Raw genomic sequence first — 20,068 nt, 5'->3', positions numbered from 1 at the left:
CCCCTCTCTCTTTCTTTCTTTCTTTCTTTCTTTCTTTCTTTCTTTCTTTCTTTCTTTCTTTCTTTCTTTCTTTCTCTCTCTCTTTCTTTCTTTCTTTCTCGACTGGCTCTCCCCAACTCATCTAGGATGGAAGGACAAGGCTTACTTACAGGTCAATCCCACTCTGGTCAGCATGGGAGCCTTGACCAGCTCCATTTCCAACTTTCCCTAGGCAACCTGAGGGACCATCTAGTTTCTCAGGGATCACCATATTAACTCCCAACTTAATGATGACCCTGGATTGACTTAGCCCATTACAGATCAGAACTGCCATGTTTAGGAGATGTGGCAGCTCTAGCCCCCTGATAGCTGTGTACCACCATGCTTAGCCAGGACCTAAATATGCTGTCTAGACTTAACCCTCCACCACACCCCTTTCCACCTCTCGCTCTGGGAACAATAATAAAAACAATACCAATACTGGAAAAGATATACCAATCAACTGTCCTTTGGCTTCACTAAAATCTCTGTGATGCCCCAAATCAAAACTCCCTTTCCTGCTGTTGTGATGACTGCTGCTGCTGTTACTGTTGTGGTTGCTGTTGTTTGTCCTTCCTGCTCAGAGATGACCAAAATGACATCACAATGTCAAGGTCAACATACAGTGTATCCAGCTGTGGCTGATCAGAATTCTTCTATATGTGTCATTTCTACATTAGATTGTTAGCTCCTTAAGGACAAGACTATTTATTTCACTTCTGTATTTTGTATCCTCAGCACCTAGACATATAGAGTATAAGTGCTTAATAAATGTGTTTCAGTTTTGTTTTTATTTTTCCATGCATCCATTACCACTTGTATGATTCTGATCATGAGCCACATCCTACCAGATTTTTTAGCCTGGTTTATATGAGTCACATATGCATATATACATTCTATATGAATTCATGTATATAGATACGTCTGTGGAGATATATTATAGCCATAGATATAGCTAACTACATAGATATGTCTATGTACATATCTGCAAATACATAGAATTAATATACAGACATGTGTATACAAATAGAGAATATTGAAAACAATATTCAGTCAAGCACTAGGTTATATGTCCCTACTATGTGTGCAATGAACATTCAGAAAAAAATGGGTAACATGGAGTAATAATGGAGTCGTCCGAGAAATGGAGGAGGGAAGGGCGTGTAATGCGAATGTAAATTTTAAAGATCTTCCCTGCCCCTAGGCTAATGTGCACCTGAAGCCTGGGGTGGGAGGCTTGTTTTTCAGTAGATACTTCTTGATTGGCTAGTGAGTCAATAAGGTTGTTAAATTCTCTGAGCCAGGAGAAGGCTATATAAGCCCTGTTGTGTAGCTTTGTTTTGGGGACTCACTTTGAGAAGTGTTCTGTGATTTGATCTGAATTCTGGGAAGCCGTTGTTGAGAGTCCCCCGGCTTTGAAAAACCCAGAATGTGGAAACCCAGATGTTGACTGGGTATGGATGTAATGGTTGGACAGTTTGGAAATCTGTCTACTTGATGTTTCTGTCTTGATAATTATGCCTGTATACTTTGAGGTTCAGGGTGCTGACCTTTTCTCCTGAACAAGGTAAACGATATATGTCTGACTGATTAAAGTAAGCTTGTTAACCCATTTTGAGTTGCTTTCCTTTAACAAAGCAGATCCAAGAACCTGTGGTAGCTGCAAACCCTGAGGACACTTGGGGTGCTTGCTGCTACAGGGCGTGGTTGAAATGGGCCTGAAGTCTGGGCAGGATTTGGATTTCTGGAAGGAGAGAAGGGCAACATGAAATATACCAAGTTAAATCAAATAAATATTTACTGTGCATTTACTATATGCCCAGCCCTGTGTAGGATACAGAGTGTAGGACTGGTTCCCTGCCCTCTGAGCTAATATGTGCAAATTGTGTGAAAAATGCTCTGAGCTCTTCCAAGGAGAAAGCCTGAGATACAAATCCAAGGTAGCATTCTTTCTGATCATTCATCTCACTTGCCTCTGCATTCTTTGCTGCAAATCTAATGTTATGAGCAGAGGAGCCCAGCTGGTGCAGACTGTGGTCTGTGGTTTAGGGATGGGACAAAATAGGCAATTCTTTTGGGCTTAAGTGGGGTCAGAAGGACTTTCGCAAATGAGCCAGAGGAAAAAAGATGTTCCAGAGAGAAAGTGAGCCCATTAAGAAATGATGAGGAGAATGGGATGAATGATGACCATAAACTGCTTCCAAGCTTCTTTAGGGACCAGGGCAAGATTTGCTTGGCCTTCCACACTCTGTTTGGAGGAGGTGGACAGTCCAAAAGCATGGGGCTCCTCCCACACACATCACAGACCACCTCCACACCTCCCCACCCCCACACACACTTGGAGGGAACCATGCTGACAATTTCCTTGCCTCAGGGGAGCCCTAGCCACAGATAGCAGGGGAGTGTCAGGGAAAAGAAAATGATGGGGAGGGGCTTGACAACCAAGACGTGCTTGGATCCTAAGGAGCAAATTCATTTTTTACCTTGAAAATTTGCCTGAAATAAACAGTGCTGAGTGAGTTGGTGCATGCAAATGATATGCAAATCACAAAGAAATATGCCAATGGACCTTCTAAACGCACTTCTATAATGTGTATTTTACCTTCTGGAAAATCCTGGTAGAGATCCTGGTACATCTTGAGTGACCAGGACCTGGTGCAGAGTACATCCTGCCCCCTGTCACCCAGCCACATTAAAGACATAGGAAACAGCTCCTGAGGTCATTGAAATTCTAACCATGGTCCCAGCTGGCCCATAAGCCTGGTGTCGGTTATTAACATGCAGAGGAGACAGCTCTCCCAGGGCTTTTGAAGGGACTGGAAAGGGGAATGCAGGCTGCCTTTGAATAAGGTCCTGGCACAGTGCTAAACCCATGAAGGCCAAACCCAGAACACTGAGTAAATAAAATGGGTCTAGACAGTGACAGTGCAAAGGAAAGAATTCAGGGCTTAAAGTCAGGAGACAAGCAAAGACAAACATTTATTAAACATCTACTGTGTGCAAAATGCTATGCATTAAAGATACAATAATGGAGAACGACAACGTCTTTTTCTTTAAGAAGCTTATAACCCACTTATAGGGGGTGGTGGGACAGGAGGAGGAAAGAAGGAGTTTGTGAAGAATATCAAGTACGTTTAATACAAGGCAGAATGTGATAGGGGCAAAGAAGGGATCCAGACAAAGGGCTCTAGGAAACTTGCAAGAGGAAGAAATATCTTTTAGCTAGGGCAGGGGTTCTTAATATTTTTTTTTTCTGTCATGGCCCCCTGTGGCAGTTTAGTAAAGCCTATACACTCCTCAGAATAATGATTTTAAATGCATAAAATACAAATGATTACAAAGGAAACAGATTTTTATTAAATTACAGTTATCAAAATGCAGAGAGAGAGAGAGAGAGAGAATTCACAAACCCTAGGTCCTCTCTCCCGAGCTAAGGAGATCAGGGTAGACTTCCAGGAAGAAGGAGCATCATAATATGAACACTGAAGAAGACTAAGTTCTTATCCCAGGTCAGCCCTTTATCAATTATGGGATGTTAGGTAAATCACTTCCCTTCTCCAGGCCTCAGCCTCATCCTCTGTAAAATAAAGGTGGTTGGATTAGACGAACTCTAAAGGTGCCTTCCAGCTCTAAAATCCTATGATTCCTGTAAATGAGAATGGCGAGTTCTCAGCAGCGTTTCCTAGCTTGACTTGTCTGGGAGGAGAAAAGCATCAATCAAAGGCCAAGAAGACTCACAGTTAGACCAGAGGTTTCAAAAGCCTGGGAGGTTTGGGTCAGTGCTCCAGGTGAAAGGGAGGCTGGCCTCTTCCTCTAGCCCTCATGGTCTTCTTTATTGGAGTTAGAGAGTCTTATAATAAATTCAGGCTCTGCCTCCTTAATAATCATCGAATTAAATGCATAGCACTGGGTTTAGAGCTGAGAGTTCTCGGCCAGAGTTCTGGCTCTTCCACTTAGTCGCTATGTGATTTTGAACAAATTACCTCCTCTCTCTGGGTGTTGGTGTCATCTTCATCAATAAGTGAGAGATAATATGTGAGCAACCCATCTCACAAGCCTGTTGTAAACTACAGTGCTATATAAAAACATGTTCTTTTTAATATAAACATTTCTCCCCCACTCTTTAGATTGGGATTTCTAGGGTAGGAATAAAATAACCACTATTTCAATAAACTGAAGCCACAGAACATTTTGAGACAAAATTTAAATCTCAATGTGTTCTTAACTTGGAGTCCACAGGTTTCCTAAAGGACCAGTGATAGATTTCAGGGGATCTGTGAACTTGGATGAGGAAAAAATGACAGTTTTCTTTTCATCAACCTTTGGTTTCCTTTGTAAACCTATGCATTTTATTCTATGCATTTAAAAACATTAGTGTGACGTGGGGAAGGAATTCCAGGCCAGTGAAAAGGCGAGCAGCAAGGAGATGGAGCATTTTCTTTGAGGAGCAACCAGAAAACTAGTGCCACTAAATTACAGAGTATGTGCAAGATGCGGGGTGTTAGAAGACTAGAAAGGTTCGGTGTGGGGAGTGGGAGCAAGGCTTTGAGTGTCAAGTAAAGACGTTAATACTTGATTTTTGAGGTGCTAGGGAGCAATGGAGTTTCTTCAGTGAGAGGCTGACGATATTAGACATGCTTTAGAAAGATCACTTTGACAGCTGATACACTGGAACGAGGAAAAACTTGTGGCGTGGAGATCAACTAGCAGGCATTAGGTGATGTAGGTCCACTCTAGAGTAGTGGGAGTGTCAGAAGAGAGAAGGGGGGCATATGTAAGATGTGTTTCAAAGGTAAAATGGTGAAAAGAAAAACAGTGAAGTCACAGGAGAATAAAGTGGCATGCCCTTTCCAGGAGATGTTAACAATATTGATTTGACTATGGTTACCAAGCTAGAAAGGAAGAGGGTAGGAGGTGGGAACTGTCACTGATGAGAGATGTCATGGGCAGTAAAGTGAAGTGTGGATGCAACAGCTGGGCTGACAGAGTGGGTTTCCTAAGGAGGCACTCTAACAAATGAAGACTCGGAAGTCTCAGAGCAAGCACTCCAAAGCTGAAAAGTTTAAGTCCTCCAATGTGTGGGCTCTGGTTCTCTGCCTGTGATTCTAAGTCATTGCCCTCCATTATGGATACAATCATTTGAATCTGAGTTCAAACTCAGCTTTGCTACTAGGGACAGGGGCAGGAGCTCTGTAGATAAATGTAATGGGCCCAAAAATATGAATAGGAAAAATAGGGCCATATATTATTCAGTAGCAGAGTATACTGGGAAGAGTTTGGAGTCAAATTCCCACCACTGCTATTTACTACTTTGTGACATTGGGCATGGCCACTTTTCCTTTGTGAGCCTCAGTTTCTTCATCCATAAAATGAAGGATTTGGACTAGATGACCTCTATGGTTCCTTTTAGCTTTATGTCACTAAACCTGTGATCTCTAAGATACCTTCCACTTTCAGGTTCTATGGGACTGCTCCAAGATGTATCACACTATTAGAGTTATTCTTTCTTATGCTAACACCAGATAGAGCAACTCAGCTCTCCTATCACCTGTTATATTAGTTGCTCAGGTGGAGAAACATAGAAACACTCTTTGTTATCAATGATGAATTTGGAAAGGCGAAAGTTTTCAGTTTTGGGGAAAAAAAAGACAGAAAAGAAACCCATTAAACGTGCTGGGAAAGTACGTCAGAGAGAGAAAGAGATAAAGACAGAGACAGATAGGGGAAGGAGTGAAGGAGAGAGAGACAGAGGGAGGGATGAGGAGAAGGAGGAGGAGGAGGAGGAGGAGAAGGAGAAGGAGAAGGAGAAGGAGGAGGAGAAGGAGAAGGAGAAGGAGAAGGAGAAGGAGAAGGAGAAGGAGAAGAAGAAGAAGAAGAAGAAGAAGAAGAAGAAGAAGAAGAAGAAGAAGAAGAAGAAGAAGAAGAAGAAGAAGAAGAAGAAGAAGAAGAAGAAGAAGAAGAAGAAGAAGAAGAAGAAGAAGAAGAAGAAGAAGAAGAAGAAGAAGAGCAACAACAAGGCTGGCATCCTTAGGGCAGGGGTCTACTTAGAATACCCTTCTCCTTTGAGGACTTAAAAGCCTTGGTCCCCCACAGATAGAACTTGGGTATATGCCTGCTTCTTTAGTGTGAAATTTGTAAAGGAAACTTTGTAGTCCAGTAAAAAGGGTGCTAGATTTGGTGTCAAGTTCCAATTCTGCCACTTACTACCTGTGTGACTTTGAGTAACTCACTTTGCTTCTCATACCTCAATTACTTTTGCCTGTAAAATGAAGGTATTGAGTTAGATTGTCTCGAAAGTCTCTTCTAACCCTCATTCCTATGAAGGGGTTACTTTGAGCCCAATCAAAGGAAGGGATTGAGAGTGAGGTGCTCCTGCAGATGAACTTGAGACTGCCTCCCTGCTCCCCACATTGGAGCTCATCAGCGACCCGTGGCCCAGCCCTTAGATGAAAGCAGCTGCACTGTTTTCAATGGAATTTTCCTGTTTTTTAGCAAAACTAAAAGGGGAAAAAAGTATCACAACTACAAGCTGTTCTAAGCCAAGCTGCCCTTAAAAAGATAATCGGATTTACATAATTGGGGGCTGTGAGGGCTTAAATAATTCATCAACGAGGCAGTCTATTTGTAATAGCCAAACAGAGCTGCCAGACTTCAGCAAATAAACACTGATACTTCCTCGTGCCCCAGGGATGTGAGGGGCATCCTTAGGTCTCCCAGAAATGTGGGGCAGGACTCAAGAAGCAGTGAGCAGAAGGACTACCCAAATCCACATTCCTAGACTTTGGTTGCTCCATTCCTAGTGCTTTCATCACAAACATCCCAGAAATGCATCCAAATGACAATCACCTCCTTCAAACATACATAGCAAGGGAGGAAAGGTGAGGTCTCTTCCTCCCCATTATCCTCTGAATATTCCTTATAATATATGGTCATTGCTCCTGGTACAATCAATCAAGGGTTGCATTTATTAAACACTTACCATGGGCTCTATAATAGATTTTAAAATATACTAAAAAAAAAGAAAGAAAACAAAATAAATTCATTTATAGCAAAGACAGATATGAAACCGACCCAGCTTTCAAGGAGCCTTCGTTCTATTGGAGGTTATGGGGGTAGCACTGAGGCCGATGGGACAGTATGTACATACATAGGTATATATGAAATAAAGCAATGTGATTTGGGGGAAAGGCAGCTGGGAGGATCAAGAATGACCTCATGTCAAAGGTGTAGCTTGAGCTGAGCTTTGAAGCAAACTAGGGATTCTGAGAAATGGAGGGAGTGCATTCCAGGCATGCGGGACAGCCTATACAAACATGTATAGATCAAGATAGATATAGATATAGATGCAAAAGATCAAATGTCATGGGGTAGGCATAGCAAGAAGGCTAGTGCAGATGCACTACAGAGTGCATGAGGGGAACATTGTTTAATGGGGTGGAAAAGCAGGCCAGAGCTAGGTATTGAAAACCTTTAAATGCCAAGCAAAAGTCAAATTACATATGCTTTTTGTTTTGTTTTGTTTTTAGGAAACAGCTTGGAAAAGGGTAGGCCTATCCATTAAGTCCTAGCTGGTGAAGGATGGTTTTATAGGTTAGCTAGTTCTCAGAATGTGAATTTTAAGGACAGAACAAAATGATACTTTGGGAGGGCTGTTTGGCAGCACAATTGACATCCCTTCTCATTAAATCATCCTGGAAGCCCTTTAAGTTAAATAGGACAGTAGATATTATCCCCATTTCACAGATAATATGGGAGCACCTGAGAGATGAGATGATTTTCCTCAGGTTACACAGAAAGAGGTAAAGTCAAAATTTGAATTTTGTCTTCTGACTCAGCTCTGCAGATCTTTTTGTCCCCACTATTCTATTTGGCCTCTCAATTATTTTTACATCTGGCTTTCCTAGGGGGGCAGCTGAGGAATAAAGACTTTTCTTCTAGATTTCTCTTCTAGGTGGGGCTCCTGGGCATAATATCTGCAGTTCCACATCCCTGCCTGGCTAGCAACAAGGGAGCCACGTCATTGCAATTGGACACACATTTCTTTCTGGTACGTCCTTTATCTCTGTGAAATCTCCATTGGGCTGTCCACCAACAGAGGCAGAACACTGCGTCCAGCCTCATCTCGAAGGGAACAGCATAATGGGAAGAGAAAAAAGATTGCCACAGAGGGCCCATGACCAGCCCTCCCTCTATCCTTTCAGCTTAGAGGATAGACATGAAAGCACCTTTTAGAGATGCAGAAAATTATCATCAGAACATTATTCTACCAACAATGTTCCACTGCACTCTCCTATACTCTCCCATCCCCCCTCAAAACAAAGAAAAATGCCATTATGCCATTTGATATAATGTGTTGGCTGCACGTTAGATACAATCACAGAAATGGTTCTTTAACCAAAGCTGCTACTATATCTGAGCCAATTTTAAAACCATATGTTATCTAAAAGAATCTATTGATGGCTGAGGAAAATAATGATGATGATAATATGCTGTCCTTTGTATGAGATTGCTGACCCATTCTCAGAGAGATAATCTTTTTTTTTTTAATCTTGGTATCAGGGGAGAGATTGGCATCAATGAATCGATGAACTAATAATAAGGATTTTCCATGTTCCCAGTCCCATGTCAGATGCTGTCAGAAGAGAAAGGAGAAGAGAGTCTCTTCCCTTAAGGAGCTCACCATTCAGATCAGAAGAGATTTAGGATTATTTGTTCATTCACTCATTCATCAATTCATTCAATAAATGTTCATTCGACACTTATGATGAATAGAGCTCTATGTTTTTTGCAAGGAAAGATGCAAAATGTAGAAAATATATGATCCTTGCCCTCAGGAAGCTCATAGTCCAGTAGGAAGAAATAAAGTATTAACAAAAATAATATGAAACAAAGTAGGGTGTGAAAGGGAATTATTCCAGTGATAGTTTATTAAATACCTACTGTGTTGCATAACACCAGGGCATTATGTTGGGGAAGATAAAAAGTTTAAATCAAATATAGTCCCTGACAACTTAGAGAGGAATGAGACATTGAGATAAATATAATACAGAGAATACTCGTGCATTCAATACAATGTACATTGAGCATTTACTGTACACATAACACTGTGATAGATAATCGGGAAAACCTAAGGTTGAGATAGAATCATAGAGTCACAGAGATGGAAGACATCTCTAAACCACACCTGAAGCATGAATCCCTCCTGCAATATCCTTGGCAAAAGGATACTATATGGCTCTGATCTAAACCTTCACATTTTGAGCAATGTTGTTAAGTCATACCTCTATTCACAGGACGGAGCTGGGGGCTAGAGGTATTAAGAACTTTTGGCTCTATCCTTTCCTCTTTTGTAGAGGTTCCTAAAAGTAGCACTGGGTAATTTACAGGGCCTGGTTCAACTGACCAAGAGAGGCGATGGAAATACAAACAGTGAAAGAGTAAGAGTACTCCCTCTAAGCCTGAAGACTCCGTGGGAGGTGCTAACACAAATAAGAGGCACATTACCCATGTGCTGAGGAAGGGAGGAAGCAAGTGAGTCTAACTCACCCTGAGTTCACCCGGAGTGGAAAAAAGAGAATTGGATGGGATGGGTAGAATAGTGGTACTCAAAGTTTAAAAAAACAAAGGACAAAAAAAGCAAAGATCTCAGAAGACTAAAGGAATGGAAGAAGTCTAACATTCTCCACTGAGGGCCTAAAGAAATCTAATCTCATGAAGAATCTCTCATTTTGAGAGTTCTGTTCCCCAAGAGAGGGGATAATGAGCACACACTGCTGGAGTGAGGTTAAACTGTTAGGAGCAATGACACAACTGACCATTCAATCAGAAAGAACAAGGGACAATGATGAGAAATCCATCATACTCAAAAGGAGTGGAAAAGCACTGTATAGGCCCCAACCAGGATAGTACTATACATCACAGAGAGATATGATACAGTTCTCAGGAAGAAAGTAGCCTACTAAGACTTAAACAAAAATCCTTTTCATCTGCTTTAATTTGTAAATAAAACTACACCATGTCTTTGAGCCTTGTGAGTTGCACTGGGGGAAACAAAAAAGGCAAAAGACAGTCTCTGCCATCAAGGAGCTTACAGTCTAATGTGAATTTACAGGAGAGTAGAAGACACTGGCATAGGTAGCTATGGCACAGGGAATCGCTGTGTAAATTTGGAAAAGAACTACAAAGAGACATGGGCTCAGATGAGAGAGAGATCACGTCTGACTGGAGAAGGGAGTGATTATTCCATCAGGGAATGTTTCATTGGAAGTTCAGTCACAGACAGTGTGGTGAAACGAAGGTAAGATATGGCTTCAGCCCCCATGGGTTCACGGTCTAGTAAAATTTTTTGCTTAGGGGACACCAAAAGTGCTGCTGAAGATCAGAAAACAGGAAGATTAGACAGGCCAGAAGAGTCAGGGCAGCTTTAATGTAGGAAGTGCCATGTCTCAAATGAGATAATATTTGTAGAGCACTTTATAAACCTTGAAGAACAGAATAAAAGAGAGCTATCATTAGTGTGGAACAAGAGTGTGATAGGAAGCAAGGAGGCAAGAGGGCTCAGAGGGAGAAGGGGGGCATGAGCAAAGTGGCAAAGACGAGAATCGCTAGAGGCTGGAAGGGAAAGAATTTGTTTTTGTATTGTGGGACACAGTGAGGAGCTAGGCCTGGGAAGGTCAGGGAGTGCTAGGAAGTCTCAAGGACTGTGAAGTAAATAAAAGAAACATGGTGAGGGCCCTTGATTTGAATCCACCCTCACTCACTCCCACTATCTTATGACTCCATGACTTGTCATCTCAATTCAATGAGCATTTTAAGTGTCTATTATCTGCAAGGTCTTCTGTTTTCAGGATGTAAATATAAAAAAAACAACACAGCTGTTATTTCCTGGGAGCTTACAGTCTATTTGTCTTTTGATCATTTCTAGCCTTACTGGAAATAGAGAACAGCTAAGTACTTTGCTCATTAAGATTAAACTGTTGGGCAAACTGTTTCCTTGTACTTTTGCCCCTGTTCCACCTCCTCAGTGCTCCTTCCTGCCCCGCCATCCTCCTCCTCCACCCCTTTTTTGTCCTCAAATATAAAATCCTCTGTTTGGTTTTCAAAGCCCTTTATAACTTGGCTCCCAATGTTCTTACACTTTTCTCCCTTCCACAGACTCTGAAATACAGATCCAGTGATACTGACCTCGAAGTTCCTCACACAAGACCCTCCCCATCTCCCAACTTCGGGCATTTTCTCCCATTGTCCCCCATACCTAGAACTTCCTTCCTCTTCTCCTCCTCCTGGCTTCCCTGGATTCCTTCAAGCCCCAGCTCAAATCCCATCTTTTGCAAGAAATCTTCCCCAAGTCCCCTTAATGCTAGCGTCTTCCCTCCAAGACCATTCCCAATTTATCCTGTTTATACCTTGTTTGTACATGGGTGTGTGAATGTTGTCACCACACATCAGACTGTGGACTCTTTAAGAGCAGGGTTTGTCTTTTGACTTTCTTTGTGTTCCTAGCACTTAGCACAGTGTCTGGCATACAGCAGGTGTTTAATAAGTGCTTATTGATCTTCTGTCTCCACCTTCGGCTCCTCTTGGTCCTGCTCCACTACCTCCAGACCTTTTTTTTTTTAATCATTACTGAAACTTAAATACACAACAAAAAAATAAAAAGCAACATTATAAACTTAAATATATAACAAGAAAAGAAGTATGTTCATGTGAAGAGCAGAATATGAGAGGATTCAAAATATATAGTAATAAATTTCTATTTCAAGAAAGCCTATATAATAAGCACTACACGTTGTGTTGAGAGCTGTCTGTCTTTTCTTTGCTTCCTTGTTCTAAGTTTTCTTTTGTTCTCTGCTGTGCACTTTTTACTTTGTTCTTTTTTCCCCTTCTTCCCCGCCCCCAGAAGGCTACAATTAAGTGTGGATATATTTAGATATACTTATACACACATATATACATATACACATATACTTACATACACACATACATACATACATATACTTACACACACACACATGCATACATATATAGACATATACTTTCCCTAACCAATTCTATTTCTAATTTTTGTTTTTATGTTTGTGCATATCTCTTATCTCCTAATCCTCCTGACTCCTCTATTTTATTTCTGCCCTCTACTTTGCCCTCCTTTTCCTTAACCTACCCCCCCTCCAATCATCTCTCCCTTATCCTCCCATTTTCTTAAATAACAAACACCCTTCTATATCCTACTTTGACCTACCCCCTCACTGTCCCCTGGTACCTGCATATCTTGTTGCCCCTCTTCCTCTTGCACCTCCACCTCCTGGCCAGTCTCCACCAACCTCTCTATCTTTGACCTCCTCTCTGCACTATTTCCTTTAACTCTGAAATCCCCATCTGAGTTTCATTAGGTTTGGTTGAGTTCATAAGCTTTAGGAAACTTGATGGGCTTTTGAAACAAAAATAAAAAAGAACAAACGTGCCCCCTGGATGCTTATTCTCTCTACTTCCCCAAGTTCTCCAGTTCCAAAAGGGACATCTTTAGTCATTTTGACTGTCTAATGAATCAAGATGAAAAGGTTCCAGAGCTACCACCCCACATACACCAATGGGCACTGACCTCTTCCATATGTATTCTCTCCTCTGAGAGGAGGATAGGTAAGAATCAGGGTTTTATTTTTGTTACTGTTTTTCAGACTATGCTCTTTCCAAAACAAACCAGGCCCCAAAGGTAATAAAATAATGATAATAATAACTCACTCTTCTCTAGGCCTTCATTTTTTTAAAAGTTCTATCTTCACAAATACCCTGGGAGTTTGACGGGGTGATATTATCCCCATTTTAGAGATGAGCACTAGCAAACAGATGTCTCTCTTTTTAATACTTATATTTTCCTCATCCATTGACCTTCCTCAAGGGATGAGTAGGTTTTGAATACTTCTTTGAATTTTACCAAGCAGGATCGTGAAACCCATAGTGGTTAAATGACCTGCCCAACATCATATAATTAGGAAGTGTCAGAGGCAAGATTCCTGATCCAAGTCTTTTTATTCCAAGTCCGACACTCTTTCTGCAATGTCATGACTGTCTCTTGCCAGGGTGGTCTCCTCTCAGCTTTGCCACTTAATAGTTCTGTTACCAGGGATAAATCACTTCATGGCTAAGTCTCCGTTTTCTGCAAGATGAAATAGAGAAGAAAATTCCTTCTTTGTTTGCCTCATAGTGTTGTCTGTTACCATCAGGATCAAACAAAGTGAAGCATATAAGAGTACTTTGTAAAAGGATTATACACATACAAGTTCTGAGGACATATAATGAAGGAGGTGGAGAAATGGCAAAGTAAGCCCTTGTTTCCTCCTCAGTTTTGTCCCATGCTGGTAGTTTATCATCTTTATAGCTCAAGCTTTTGTGCTTACTCAACAGAGCTCTGTTCCCCCCATATAACTGTACCATCTCCTATCTCCCAGTCTTTGCACTGGCTACCCCCAATGGCTGGAGTGCACTCTCTCTTCATTTCCACCTCAAACAATACTACTCTTTCAAGATGCATTCAAGTGTCACCCTCCCCATGAGCTCTTTTCTGATCTTCCACAACATAAAACCTTTTCTGATCTCCTGATCTTCTATATCCTTTCTCCCAAATTTCTTTGTACACATTTCTATTTATTCTCCTTGTATTTTATTTTCTACATACTTTTGGCCCCTTATTGATAAAAGGGGTCTGATGAGAAAATGTAGTTTTTCTCATCTGGAAGGAGGAACTAAAGGATCATTTTGAGGAAGAAGCAGGTGGGAGAGGGGAATTCTGAGAACGTTTGAGTGAGTGGAAAAGATAAAAGTGGTAACTCAGAAGCTAATCAATTGCAAGAGAAGAGCACTGCTGCCCCAAACTGAATATAATCATGAGCAGCTGGGGCTTTGTCTGGCCCACCAACCTGTTTCAATGGTGACCTGCTTATGCAGTTTGTTGCTACGTTATGACTAGGTAAGTGAATTTATTCCCTTTTCACTTCTTCCCCCTCTCCTGATTCACAGCTAATTGGTGAATTGACATTGCTTATCTTGTGTATCTGGTGTCTGTATTTTTAAAATGGATTTTATCCTACCATCTAAGGGACCCTTTATTATCAATGAGTGGACCATTCAGTAGGGAAAGTTCAGAGGGGGCAGGGGAAAGAATCAATGTGAAAATTACATTACAAGCTTATATGGGAACATTTTCTCTCTCCCTCCTTTTCTCCTATTCCTTCTATGCTTCTGAAGGAGAACTAGGAATTGTTGCAGTCCTCTAGGTAGAAGAAGGGCCTCAGTCTCTCACCCAACCCCACAGGAAGCCATCAAAACATGGCCAAGCTGTTGTGTATAATCTTTCTTGCTCTTAGTTAAAGGAAATTGAAGAAGATTGATCTTATGAGTTTCAAAGAAGAATAAGCAACCACAGGTCTGGGAACTGAGCTCCACAGCAGAGTTTTCCTGCAGCTGAGCCAAGGGTTCCCCCAAAGCCCTCAGCAATGATCTGCTTAACTCAGTGCAGCAGTTAAGCAGTCTCTGATCAGAGATGCTATAACCTGCAGCAATAGAATGACTCATCCAATGACTTTGCCAAATTCACAAGTGAACTTAATAAAGTCAATGCTTCCTAGCAGTTGATTTAAGTTTGAGTTCACTCTCCCCAAGGACTGAGGTTCTACAGGGGAGAGTGTACCCCCAGTTGAGGGGGAATATTTTTGTATTTTGGTTCTTGCTATATCTTTTCCACAAATATTCCTTTGTGAAAGTTGTTATATTATTCCATTAAATGATGTTGGAGCACTGATCACTGAGTCAATGCTATTGTGGATATTCTAACTCTAACTGGTGATTGATGTGGGGGAAGACACCAGAATAAATGTTTGAACTGTTAGTATTAGAAGAATCTCGATACCCCTCACTGGGACACATAGACTCCTTAGAAGGAAATGAATTTAATCACCTTCTGAGAATCTAACCTGCTAGTGTGCATGTGAATTGGGAGAAAAAGTCCACAGCCTAGAAACTTTTGTATTTGTTCTGTCTCCCATTAAAATGTAAGCTCCTCTCTACTGCAGAGAGAGAAACTGCAATGAGCTGGCCACATTGTTCAAATGTCAAATGTATGCTTGCCAAAATGGAGAACCCACACAGGCAATAATGGTCAGAAAAAGTGATACAAGGACCTTTCAAGGTCTCTCTTAAGAACTTTGGAACTGATTGTGTGACATTGTAGACACTGGCACAGGACCGCTTAGCATGATGTGCCCACATCAGAGAAGGTGCTGTGCTCTATGAGCAAAGCAGAATTGAGACAGTTCAAAGGAAATGCAAAAGGAGCAACTTTAGAGAATCCACCCCAAATGTTCACATGGACTATATGTGCCCTAGATGTAGTAGAGCATTCGGAGCCCACAATGGCCTGATCAGCCACAATCAGACTCACTGTTACTTCACTCTAATGTAGTGATGTCATTTTGGTACTGTTCAAGAACAAAGGATAACAACCAACCAAGATCCTTGGGAATACATGCATACATACACATCTACATATGTGTATGTATACATGTGTATATATTTGTGTATACATGTGTGTATATGCATGTATACATGTATATGTATGTATCCCCAGCACTTGGCAGTATGTAGGTGCTTAATAAATGCTTATTAATTGACTGAATGATTAATGGAGCACCTGGTATCTTCCCATTTCCATACTAGTTTGTGATGGGGGACCCAAAATTACAGTCAGCCCTGAAGGAGGTGCCCTAGATGTGTCATCTGGTGGGTATGTGGTGACTTACTTTCATGTAGCAAAATCACAAGTTCTCTGAGTCAAAAGTGTCATTAAAGGTCATGTCACCTACCGTGTAGCTCAGCAGAAATCAGATTCTACAACAGTACCAACAAAGAGGCCTTAGACTTCTGCTTGAAGACCTTCAGTGATGGGGAGCTTACCACAGAGAGACAGATAATTCCACTGTGAGACAACACTGTTAGAATGATTTTCCTTATATTGAACCCAAATATATCTCTTTAATTTGCATCATTTCTCTTAGAACTATATAGTGAAGCCAAGCAAGACAAGCCCTCTTCCACATGAAAGTCTTTCAAATTATTGAGGACAACTGTCACATCTCCATATGTCTCTTCTTCTGTCTAACAATCCATAGTCCTTTCAGTCTCTGTTTATGTGGCACTGTCTCTCATCTCAGCACTAATCTGGCTTTCCTCCTTTGGACATTTTCTGCTTTGTCAACAATATCTTACCCTGGGTGGTGGTAAGGAAGGCACTAAGTAAATAAAAGCGAGCTCTTCTTAGTGAACATAAGTCCTATTATCCCTATTTTATAGATTATGAAACTGAGCCTCACAGACATTGTGACCTGCCTACAGTCCTAAGCATTGGAAGCAGAATTCAATCTTGGGTCAACTAACGTCAAAGTCCAGTGAAAGTTCTTGTGTCCTATGCTCCTAGAGAGAATTCAGCATGTAGGAAACAAGAAGTCTGCTTCTTTTGCTACTTTCCCTTTCTGTCAAGGACACCACCATTCTTCTAATCACCCTTAATCCCTTGTCATTTACACTTTGATCCAGTGACACTGGCCTCCTGGCTGTTCTTCCAACAAGACACTCCATCTCTCAGTTATAGGCGTTTTCTTTGACTGTCCCTCATACTCTCATCTATTTACTGACTTCCCTGGCTTCCTTTAAGTCCCTACTAAAATCCTACCTCCTACAGAAAGCTTTCCCCTACCCACCTTAATTATAATTCCTTCCCTCTCTTAATGATTTCCTCTGTATCCCCATGTAGCTTGTTGTCTCTCTCATTATGAGTTCCTTGAGAGCAGGGACTATCTTGTGTTTCTTTTTGTATCCCCAATGGTTAGCATGATGCCTGGCATACAGTAGGCACTTAATAAATGCTGATTGACTGGCTCATCCATGTTCACATTTTAAGAGCTCTCTTTCTCTCTCTGCCTTCCCCCATACCCTATTATCCAAATCAGCTGCCAATTCTTATTGATCTTGTCTCAACAATGTTTCTTGTATCCATCCACTTCTCTTAACTCCCACCACAACCATCCTAGTTCAGACCTTCATAACCTCTTGCCTAAGCTATTGTCTTGGTATCCCAATTGGTCTCCCTGTCTCCAGCCTCTCCCTTCTCTAATCTCTCCTCCAAACAGATGCCAAATTGATATTCCTACAACACAGGTTTAATAATAATAATAATAGCTAACTTTTACATAGCACTTACTATGTGCCAGGTACCATATTAAGTGAGTATTACAATTATTATCTCATTTGATCCTCACAACAATTTTGGGAAGTAGGTACTATTATGATCCTCATTTTATAGATAAGGAAATTGAGGCAAGCAGAGGTTAAATGGTTTGCCTGGGATAACACAGCTAGTTAATGTCTGAGGCTGGATTTGAGCTCACATCTTCTTGATTATGTTACTCTTCTGCTCATGAAGCTTCAGTGGCTTCCTATTGCTTCTAAAATAAAAAAAAAAACACTTCTGTTTGTCATTTAAAGCCATTCACAACCTGAGTTCAATACATTTTTGTGCTGATTATACGTTACACATCCTCACACATCTGTGTCCTAAATTGGTTTGCTTAGTTTTCATCCTGGATATTTCATCTCCTGTTTCAACACTTTTACACAGGCTATCCTGAAATACTGAGAATGTTGCCCCTCTTCAGCACTACTTTTTACAATTAGTTCTAAGGCCTAGATCATATTCCACTTCCTTCCTAAAGCTTTTCCTGATTTCTACCACTGGTTAATATCTCACCTCCATTCAGCATTACTGGATCCATTTTGTATAATTCTTGTATATTTCTGTGACTAAGTCATGCTCCTTCATCCTCTGCAGAATATGAGGGAAGGGACTGCCTTGTTTTTATTTTTGGACTCACTCCCCCCCCCACCCAGTAAAGCTGTATGGACGTGAGCTATTAACAGTTGAGCCTTATCAGCCCCCCTCCCTTTTCCTCCCCTTTCCCCTTACTTCTTCCCTCCCTACTAACTACCCCCCCCCTTTCATAGCTCTTTCCCCCTCCTACTGCCTGTAGGACATTTTTATACTTAATGAAGTATGTTATTTCTTCTTCACACCAAGAGTGACAGGAACAAATCTCATCCTCTCCTTCCCCCCTTTCCCTCTAAAATGATACTTTTTGTGTTTCTTCTCCATAGAGTCCTATGCTTAACTGGTTGTTATACCCTCCTTGCACCAGAACCAATGAGGGAAAAGCTCATATGATTCTCATCTCCCTCCCTTCTTTTCCTCTGTTATACTGTTTTTATGCCTCTTTGTGTGGCATAATTTACCCTTTTCCACTTCATTCATTCCTCTTCTTCCGTTGTAGCCCCTTTGTAGCCCTTAATAAGATTTTTTTGTCATTTTGTGTATTTTATGTATTACTCATACCCTCTACTTGTCTATAACCAGTTTGCTCTTATTAAATAGCAGGGTGTTTGTGTGTGTGTGTGTGTGTGTGTGTTTTCCTTGTTTCTATGTCACTATTGCATCTTGCATTGGAGGTTGAATTTTCCATTGAGTTCTGGCTTTTTTATCAGGAAGGTCTGGAACTCTGTTATATCACTGAATGACCATCTCTTTGCCTGGAAGAATATGCTCAGTCTCGCTGGGTAGGTGATCCTTGGTTGTAACCTGAGCTCTTTTGCCTTCTGGAAAATTGTATCCACTGCTTCTGATCTTTCAGTGTAGAGGCTGCCAAATCCTGTGCGATCCACTGTTGACCCTCGATATTTGAATTGTTTCTTTCTGGCCACTTGAAGTATTTTCTCTTTTATCTGGTAGTTCTGGAGTTTGGCCACAACATTTCGAGGACTTTTCAGTTTGGGATTTCTTTCAGCAGGTGTCTGGTGGATTCTCTAAATTTCTATTTTACCCTCAGGTTCTAGTATCTCAGGGCAGTTTTCCTAAGAAAAGCTAACGAGCTCTGGGAGAATGTTGTCCAGGCTCATTTTTTCATCATGATTTTCTGGTAGGCCTATGATTCTCAGATTATCTCTCCTGGATCTGTTTTCCAGGTCAGTTATTTTTTCTTTGAGGTATTTTACCTCTTTTACTAATTTTTCATTCTGTTGTTTTGTTTGACTAATTCTTGGTTCCTCATAGAGTTATTTGTTTCAATTTGGTTGATTCTAGTTTTTAGCAAATCATTTTCCTTGGTTAATTTTTGGAGCTCCTTTTCCATATCATACACTTTTCTTTTTAGAGAGATGTTTTCTTCATTATAATGTTTTTCTAATTCTGCAATTTTGGTTTTGAAAGAATTATTCATTTTGTCTTCTATCTCTCTCATTTGGTTTTCAAAGTTCCTTTTGATCTCATCTAGGAGAGCTTTCTGTGCTTGGGACCCATTCCCTGTTGATGTTTCTGCTGTGGGTGTGGAGTCCACATTGTCTCCCTCTGAGTTTGGTTCCTCCCTCTGAGTATAGTAGGACTTCAGAGTCTTTGTAGTCTGCTTTCTCCCCATTTTGAGGCAGGGCCCTAGCCTTGCCCTTCCTCTAGGGATCCCAAGCCTTTACTGTAGAGGGTTTTGCCCTGGGGCAATAGTTACTATGTTTTCAGGGTCAGAGGGGGTGGGTTGGAGCAGGCAAGGTTCACCCTATCATCCTGGTCTCTGGAGGTCCTGACAGGCGCTCTTTTTTTTTTTTTTAATAATTTCTGGGCTATGAAGTGGTAGCCCCAGGAGTATTTGCTTTCCAGGACAGGGGCCCCTGCATTTGGTTCCTACCTTTCTCTTTCCAGTCCCAGCCCTTTGGTGATAGTCCTGGTAGTGGCCGTTGTGGTTGGTGGGACGACTTGCCCTCTGAGTTGATCAAGTGCCTTCTGGGCCTACCTCTGCGGGCCACCCCCCAAAAAATTCCTAAAATAGTAGGTGCTTAATAAATGCTTGACTGATTTATAGAGAGATGAGTCTGACTAAAGTGAGGCAGGTAAGTTAGTAAGCAATGGGAGAAAAGGTTGGATACAGATCAAATGGGGACAGATTTTGGAAGATTTTAGAGAGTAGTC

The sequence above is a fragment of the Petaurus breviceps genome, unplaced genomic scaffold, assembly GCF_028583685.1.
Source record: "Petaurus breviceps papuanus isolate PSGF00001 unplaced genomic scaffold, PetGlider_PUasm1.0 90879, whole genome shotgun sequence".
Classification (NCBI taxonomy): Eukaryota; Metazoa; Chordata; class Mammalia; order Diprotodontia; family Petauridae; genus Petaurus; species Petaurus breviceps.
Note: the sequence above shows the minus strand (reverse complement) of the source record.